The sequence below is a fragment of the Uloborus diversus genome, chromosome 5 (genome assembly GCF_026930045.1).
Source record: "Uloborus diversus isolate 005 chromosome 5, Udiv.v.3.1, whole genome shotgun sequence".
Lineage (NCBI taxonomy): Eukaryota > Metazoa > Arthropoda > Arachnida > Araneae > Uloboridae > Uloborus > Uloborus diversus.
The window spans coordinates 107,243,047-107,252,851 of NC_072735.1; positions in this window are offsets into that span (position 1 = coordinate 107,243,047).

Below are 9,805 nucleotides of genomic sequence, written 5' to 3' on the forward strand. Positions count from 1 at the left end.
TTTTCTCCAGAAGAATTCTAATCCAAGCTTCTGTGAATATGTGACCTAAACTCATTGCAAGATTTGGAACCACAGTTCTGTTGTTGTTAAAATCAGGAGTAAAAACATTAACTGTACTACGTTAAATCGCAATTTAACATTTGAAAAATAATCTTCCCATATACCAAAAAATGTAGTTTTTAAATGATAATCTTTCTCAGCTGAATTCTGATCCAAAGTTCCATGAGTATATAAGCTGAACTCATTGGAGACAGAATTTAAAACCACAGTTGTGTTGTTGCATTGAAATCAGAAAAATATGTTCAACATGATAATCCACGTGCATATTATTTCTCAAAAATAGTTTTTTGTGAATATACTATAACTCTCTTAATACTTGATCAAATTTCAAAAGTAATTCATAAATTTTTGCGCCGCACTCAGCGGAAAATTATCAAAGAAGTCTCACTTTTGCTGTTATTCAAAAAAGAAACAAAAACTGTCATAGAATTCCTTCTGACAAGCAAGAATGCTTCACAGGGATCAGCTACTCGACAAAATTGTTTTTATTAACAAAACAGTGAAAGCAACATTTCTCAAACTATGGTTACTTGGGACAAACCTAACCTGGCGTCATTGTGAAGGCTTTCAGATCCTAATCACAGTATTTGGATGCTGCCTGGTAAGATTTGCCTCAGCTATAGTCAACTTATCCTCAGAGGATTGTTTAGTAACTGATAATCATTCCTATATTTTTAAAAAGAAAATTATTCTAGGGTGTCCCGAACTTACATTTTTGGAAAGAGCGATTCCTTGTGTGACAGAATGAGGTTTTTGATGAAAAACAAAAGTTCAGGGGATAAGAATGAAATTATTTTCATCAAAACTGATTTTTTTAAATGTTAATGCATCAGAAAAAAAATATATATTGTTTTAGTTTTTAATTTTTATGCTATTTTGCTTAGTGGCGGAGCAATTGGCTAGGCACTGAAGCATCTTGTCTATTTCCAACTTCTAAATGATCAAATATGCTGCTACGTTTCACATGTAGCTGAATCTGAATCACCTTTCCGCCTCAAAAAGCTATCTTCTCCCATCTACACTTCTCCTATGTGGGTGTCCACAGGCTCTTGCTTTCAAAGCGATGAATAGTCTTCCTCCCCCTATTGCTAATTTTGCCGTTCTCATTCGACTCGAAAATTTTAAGTCATTTGCATCCGTGTTGATTCAAAGAGACTCATAAAAATTATCATTAATTTTCAACTGTGTCTTAAGTTAATGGAGATTTAAGAAAAGAAAATTGGTTTGAAGAATTAATTAAAGACGTTTCGATAAAAGACAGACATCGATAAAAGACAGAAATCAGGGAATTTTCAAGGGTAAAAAAATTTTTAGTCCAAAAATGTAGAAAGTTACACAAATTTGGGAGTTTTTTCAATATTTGTAGCCTATCCTAAAACTTATGCAATAATATATCTGGCAATGTCAGGAAGTTAATTGTTAAGTATTTTAATTTTATATTTATTTATTTATTATTATTTTTTTTTTCTGATACACTTTTGTCGACACAAATATAGCTCAACACAAACACAACAATAGCTCATAAATGGCTATTTTCGAAGTATTTTGCCTCGCTAAACACGAAAATCACCATAAAAAAAATCAGATTAGCTCTACTTTTCAAAATACAGAACCAACTAGGGTAGTGAAATTTTAATAATGTTCCTTTTTTCTTGGCAGATAGTAGCCCCTCCCTCCCCCCCCCCCCATGGGACAGACTGTCTTCTTAACTTCGACCCCTGTTTGGGATAGAAAATCTCAATACATAAAACCGAAATGGACTTCAGGAAATTTAAATTCTGGGAAGAAAAATGCCCAAAATTAGCCTCTAGTCTACAGTAGATCCACCCATTTCTGCTTCCTTCCATGCTTATTCTGCTGGGGAAAATGGGGAACTTCTTGAAAGTTGTGAACAAAGATGTTTTACTAATACTTTAGAGGGAAATTTCGAAGACATATTGAAGCTAAGGTTAAGGAAAGAATTTTTACAGCCCTTCAAAGACGCGCAATCATGAAAATCACTCTTTTTGATTAAAATTTTGAAGGGGAAGAGAAAAACACCGAAGAAGCCTTGAAGGGTTTATTACAAGTATTTCTAGGAAGCAGAGAAGACGATAACTAAAAGCAGCTGGTGAAAAATTCCCTACAGAAGTTCTATAATCATTAATGAAATATATTTCTCTGAATCTCTATTTTGTTCACTTCCTCCAGGATATTTATTGCTTAAAAACTGTTTAGCTATGAGCGATGAGCATGGGGAAAGGTATCACCAAGATATATTTACAATGGAACTCAGATATCCGTGTCATTGGACTTGGTTGATGATCTCCAAATGCTGCTGAACTATTACAAGCGATGTCCTTCTTTGACGTACAAGAAGCAATCAAAATTGAAACGTTTACACAGCACTAGGTCAAAAAAAAAAAGCCGCTGTTATCGGGGAAAATAAACATTGTTTAATAAAATATTTAGGATTTGACCGATGCATCGGCGCCGATGGTTCAAAAATTTAGCCATCAGCATCGGCGGCCGATGCTAACTTGGATAAAACATCGGCCTTGAAAAACATTTAAATGCCGATGTATCGCCGATGCTTTTTGGGGGGAAAGAAGAAAAAGAAAAAAATCTAACTATTATTTACTCGTATCGATTAAAAAATCGCCCGTCAAGGTATGACGGGTGAAAATTGCTTCTACATTGGAACGAAACCATTGCCTGTTTGGTGCTATTTTGATAGTTGAAATTGTAACTTTAACTCCAGTAAACGACCACAAAACTCCAGTAAATAGCTTTCATTGTTGACCGTTTTTTCGTTTCTTCATTCCCCTGAAATGACACATTCTTATCAATAAAACGGTTAAGTTACCGGATCGAGTTTAGATTTGTAGCCTTGTCACAATGAAGCCTTTCCCTGCATATTAAACATTATCAAAACATATTATCAAATTATCATGCCATGACGCGAGTTTCATTGTCGAAACACGCGCGTTAGTCGATCATCTGCTATTATACTATATTTATGTATCACTAGAATGGAGTATTTTTTTCATCTATGAAACCTAATCCCTTTTTAACACTGATACTATACATGAAATACACCGCCAGCTCAGTCAAGTCCAGCTGAGGACTGCAGTTTCGTGCTTATTAGTGCTCATCAGCCCGGAATAGGAAGTGAATGAGCTGGAGGTGGAAAACATCTTAAGGAAGCCAAGAGTGCCGAACAAACTGGTAGCTAATACAGAATCAGCACAGACCAGATGAGTGACCGAAGCAATGGTTCGGTTCAACTCGAAGATTAAAGGCAAGGCATATGTGCTGATTCTGTACTAGCTACCAGTCTGTTTGGCACTCTTGGCCTCCTTGAGAGGTTTTCCACCTTCAGGATATTCACTTCCTATTTCGGGCTGATGAGTGCTAATAAGCACGAAATTGCAGTCCTCGGATGGAATCGACTGAGCTGGCGGTGTATTTCTTGTATTTTTGCCTTAGCCCTGGGTATAAGGCGGGAACTTACTGAATACTGATACTATGTCTTAATTTACGCGGTTTTGATTTAACGCTGCAATGCCTTGGAAGGTAACCCCTGCGAAAACGAGGGGCTACTCTATTTGTAATGAGGATTGTTGGGCAAAAAAAATGGACTGACCCTAAGACCTGCTGGTGCTGAGAAATGCAGTGCGCCAAACCTGTAAAATTTTAGGTGCCAGGAAAATTATATTACTTTTTAGAGCTTATAGCTTTTAGAGAAAAATTTGGTGTGACGTGACTGGTCCATTACGCATCATTTTGAGTCAAACAACTTAATTTTTCAACTAAAAAAAAGCCTATTCCATTTTTTTTAACGGATATGCCTCGTATTAGGGGAAAGAAAATTGTTTTATCAATAACATCGATGTTGCACCTCTAGTCTGGACACATAGTGTAATGTGATCAAGTTGCTTTTCCTGTATCGGTACTACGCTAGCAAAGAAACCACATTTACAGAACTCATTTATTTCTAATGAGAACAGTTCGGCAACAAAATACACAGGCCCTCAGACCTGCTAGTCCTGGGAAATATAGAGTCCGCCATAAATGTAAAATCTTGATCCAGTAAAATGACATAACTGATCAGAGTTTATATCCTTTAGAGAAAAAAAAAACATTTCTTTTTTTATGGATATGCCTCGTATTACCTATTTTAGAAAGTGATCAGTCACAATGTAACGGGTGCAAATTATTTAGCCGTTTCCATTGCGTTTCATTTTTAGAAACAAGACACTCAATGAGTAGGGTTTTATCACAATTTGTGATTGTGCGAAAGACAAAATTTGAATTCAAGACGTCAAAATTCAAATCAGTGATGGATGCTGGATGTTTTTTTTTTTTTTTTGAGCAATCACGATTGCTTATTGCTCTCATTTGACTGTTTTGAATTCCTATCATTTTATTTTCCCGCCAGCACCCTCTGCAGCATCACAGTCGATCGGCTTCTCACGATGCTGCTCCTATAGCGAAAACCGTCTCCAGGTTGCGTCCATATCCTACACACACACACACACACACACACCTGCACACACATACACACACTCATGCCTGCGCACAGACACAAACACACACACTCCTACACACACACACATACACATACTCATGCCTGCACACAAACACATATGCCTACATACACACACACACACACACGAACGCCTACAAACACGCGCGCGTACACACACAACACTGCATACACAACACGCACCCACATGCAGTGGCGGATACAGCCGGCGGGCAACCGGGCATTTGCCCGGTGGGCCGGTCATGCTTCGGGCCGATCAACTAACAGCGAAGTCTTTCGGGCCTGTCTGCTAACAGCAAAATGTAAATTTTGCGCATGTGTTTAGAATAACGCAAATTCGCAAAACACACCTCAGCTCCTCTTTACGTATGGGCTAAAGCTTGTTTGTGGAGGGAGGCAGGGCCGTCACCAAGAGGTGGGGAGGGGAATTTCTGAAATGGGGGGCTTCCCAGGGCCTGATTAACACACAGGCTGACTAGGCCTAGGCCTCGAGCCCCATGTTCCTGAAGGGTCCCAAATTTTTTAAAGAATTATGCATAGCACTGCAACAATATGAAAAATACATGTAATTTTTTAAAAATAAAAAATTATGACTTATTAATTTGAAAAAAACTTCTTTAAAGGGGAATTTTTAATCATTCTGCCAATAATGAATTTACTTGGTCACGATTATGAGGGGCCCAAAGGGGATTCATAAATGCTCATAAGTGATTTGTACATAGTTGTGTGATTGGACAAAGAGGCCTCCAAAAGTGCATTCGTGCTTTAAAAATGCAAATCAAACACTGCAATCTTCAGGGGGCCTCCAAATTAATGTGGGCCCAAAGCCTCACTTTCAGTTACACGGGTCCTGGGGCTGCCAATATATTTTTACTGGTATAATAAAAAATAAATGAATAAATTTAAAAAAAAAAAACAGGGAAACCTCAGCGGTTGTAAAAAGTTAAAATACTTTTGGTCTCTTTGACGCTTTTATTTATAAATGACAATTCAAAATTGCTATAAAATGCAACTTACAACAAGGGTCGACGTGAGGTCATGTCAGCTTAGTTGGAGAATAGGGGCCCGGCTGCGACTCGAAATTGAACTCGTGCAGAGGGTAAAATATTCTAATGGTGAAAGGTGTAGAAGGGGGCCAGTGAAAAAATTGACCTATGTCATTTTTTTCCTGGATCCTCTGTTGGTGAATCCGTTTATAAAAATTGGAATAGAAGTGACAAAATATTTCTCTCCGTAAAATTATTTAAAAAAAGGCAACCTTAAAATACCATTGAGGAGCATGAAAGATTCTACATTATTAAGATTACCAAATCAAAGGCCAAAGGCCGCCAAAATGTGTGTTTCAAACAATTTTGACGAAACATGAAGTATTCTGTACGGTGTACAAACTCACAGTTTCGGAGCCCTCAGTTTAAAAAGAAAATAAGTTGATAAAAACCAATATCGAAAGAATTTCGGTGGTCCCCAGAACCCCCCCCCCCTCCTATTATCATCAAAGATCGTATAAAATTTAAATTTTTGGGCTTCAATTTCTTCAATTGGGCTTCAATAACTTCATAAGAGAGCAGCCGAATCCACTCCCACCATAACATGGAATTCCAGTTTCGAAAATTTGCTGGAGGAAAGTACTCAGACCTCTCCAATTTTTTAAACATTCCCAAAGATGGTCTAAAACTGTGTTTTTAAAGTAACATTATCAAAAATTTTCTGGGAAAGTGCCCCATCCCCTCCTCTTTCTTGGCATCATCAATGAAGAATGTTTTAAATCTCGTTTTTAGTACTTCAATTTAGAAAATTTTCCGGGGTGAGTCTACTGAAAACTCCTCTTCCTAACATCACTGAAGGTCAGCAAAAATTTCGCTTTTGGAACTAACTTTCGAGTAACTGCCGGTGCTCTAGTCTTTACCAAAAAAGGCTTTTACGACTTCAACTTGAAAATTTTCTGGTGGATAGGTGGATGGCATCAGAATCTATCTCGACTTAAAATCACCAAAGATCTTCTGAAACTGCGTTTTCAGAAGGTAATTTAAAATTCTGTTTTTGGATTTCCACACTTTCGAAAAACTGCAGCAGGAGAAACCCTGAACCTACACTTACCTAACATCACCAAATATTGTCAAAAATTGAGTTTTTAAGACTTCAATTTCAAAAAATTTTCCGGGGGAGAGACCTCCCGGACCCGGACTCCCCTATTTCAGACTCAATGTTAATATTTCTATTATGTTTATATTGCTAATACTTTAATGACTCCCAGAAGCCAGACAGCTAAAGTCCACTCTCTCTCTTTGTATTGATACATGCGTTTGAAAAAAAATTAAGGGGCTGCCAAACTCGTACCCGATCCACCAGGTTTTTGACCTCGCATCGAGTCTGGGAGTCGTCAGGGTATGGCAGTGTAAAAAAAGGAATGTTTATGACAGGGCCCGGTAATGTATGTTTGTGTCGAGGGACCCATCACGTTCTACGACGACCCTAGTATTTCACTCATGAACATCGCTAGATCAATTTCATAAAACAGGGCAATTAAGTTATGACCGCAGAAAAGGACATACTAGCCAAGCAGTGTTATCAGTACGGAAATATTCCGGGCATTATAAAAATACTTAAAAATGGACAATTACAATCACAATTCCCCCCCCCCCCCCCAAAAAAAAAAGGTTTAGCTAATACTGTACACCATTAAAGTGCAGAAGTGTTCCTATCTGTTGAATTTTGTTTAAACAAAACATAATTAGTTGTTAAGAATAATTTCCTCATATTTAAGTGATATCCTAATCGTTAAGTTTAATACCCATAAGAGCTATGGGGCTCTACATCTCCTAATGCCAGGGCCGATTTTTTTAACCAATCCGCCACTGCCCACATGCATACATACACTCACACACGCACCCACACACATGCGCCTACACAAACACACACGCTCGTGATTGCGAAAAACATAATTTGAATTCAAGATGCCAAAAGTTCAAATTAATATAATTTTTTAAGACTTTCTTGGTTTAATTGTAAAACATCGACATCGAAGAAACATCGAGTACAAAGCATCGATATTAAATAAACATTGAGCCTACAAGGGGAAAGAAAAATGTTTTATCAATAACATCGATGTTGCACCTCTGGTCTGAACACATAGTGTAACGTGAGCAAGTTGCTTTTCCTGTATTGGTACTACGCTAGCAAAGAAACCATATTTACAGAACTCATTTGTTTCTAATGAGAATAGTTTAGCAACAAAATATACACAGGATCTCAGACCTGCTGGTCCTGGGAAATGCAGAGTCCTCCATAAATGTAAAATCTTATGAACCAGTAAAATGACATAACTGATCAGAGTTTATCTCTTTTAAAGAAAAAAAAAACATTTCTTTTTTTATGGATATGCCTCGTATTACCTATTCTAGAAGATGACTAGTCATAATGTGTCGAGTGCAAATTATTTAGCCGTTTCCATTGCGTTTCATTTTTAGAAACAAGAGACCCAACGAGTAGGGTTCTATCACAACTCGTGATTGCGAAAGACAAAACTTGAATTTAAGTTGTCAAATTTCAAATAAATGATGGATGCTGGATGGTTTTTTTCTTTTGAAGACTTTCTTGATTAAATTGTAAAACATCAACATCGAAGAAACATCGAGTACAAAGCATCGATGTTAGATTAACATCGAAAAATCGAAATCGAATCGACGAATATTATAGTGCTGCAAAGTAGTCAAATAATTTTTACGTAACATATAAATAGCATTCAGAAAATATATACTCTGTAACAGGTTGCAGATAAATTTCACAGGAAAAAAAATATATTTCTGAAATAATTCAGTGAAATTAATGCGCAAAATGTTCTTTAATGCGCAAAATCATTGTGGAATGCAGAACATTTGAAAATTTGAACTGTAAATGTTTTGTCGTGATTAATTTTAAAAAAAAAGTTATTGTTAAATCTGGACAAAATTATAAGGGCAACAATCGTTCTGTCCTGAAAAACGTTAATAATTAAATAATATCCCCCTTTTATTCAATCACTTTTATCTGTCTTGATGTCATGGAAGTCGAAGAACGTCCTTGGAAACTGTTATCCTAGCTTTTTCGATGGAGGAAATGAGTTCTTGCTTGTTTCGATATTGAATACCATTTTTTCATACTTCGAGTGCCAGAATGCCTCACTAAGTTTCAATTAAACTTAAATCAAGCCTTTTGTCTGGCCAGTACAGTAATTTAAGGTAAACTCCCAGCTGGGCTGACGCCCAGCTCGGGGACTTTCCCCGGCGCAATAAGCACCAAGACCGTCCGTGGCAACCAGACGACTATTGATCGTCGCACCCAGCCGTGCGGAGGGGCCCGCTATGCGGATTCCCCGAATGGTGAAACCTAAGGCTTACAACTAAGTGGTGGGGTGTGTGCAGAAAAAAATACAGTAATTTCGCGGAATAAGCATCAAGCAATGATTTTGAGATCTGTTAAACATATAAATAGGCATTATTCTGCTGGAACAAATAGTTTAAACTCGTAATTAACGGTGATTTTGGTTTTAAAATATTGCTCAGTACATGAAAATTACTCTCAGCAGTGACGGCGATTCGGGGGAGGGGAAAGGGTGGCAACCCCCGCCCCCCACACACAAGCACTTTTTTGTTAACTAATTTGTTTTATTTCCAATTTAAAAACTAAAACTAGAAATTGGGGAAAAAAAAAGCAGGAATGTCGAAATTTTCAGAACAAAATTATTTTTTTACTTTGTATATCTGTTTACGAAACATTATTTAGCACAAGCAGTAACTTTTAGCTTATGTATTCATTGTTTAGATTAAATCAATTGTTTTTCTTAAACAATCCATACTTGTTTTCTGAAATTATTAGCGAGTGCTTGTAACGTCTCGAAATGCTTCGGGGTAAATATGCAATTTAAGTCAAATTCATGTTTAAGAGTTTCTTCGAGGAAAGTTATTGTGTACATGATTCATCAAAATCTTAAGAAAAACACGTGTTGAGTTGTTGCTATATTTACATCAATTACCACTTATCTGCTCTCAAAACCAGCTCTAACAAAATTGTGTGCCTTTTTTATTTTTTTCATTTTTGTGATGCCACTAAAAGTGCTATGTTTTTTTTTTTTTTTTTTTTTTGCCTGCTCCTCCCCCCCCCCCCCCCTTATAAGCCACATCGTCGCACAGTGGAGTATTTGACTGAAAATCCTGGCCAAAACTAGTTTGAAATTTTCAC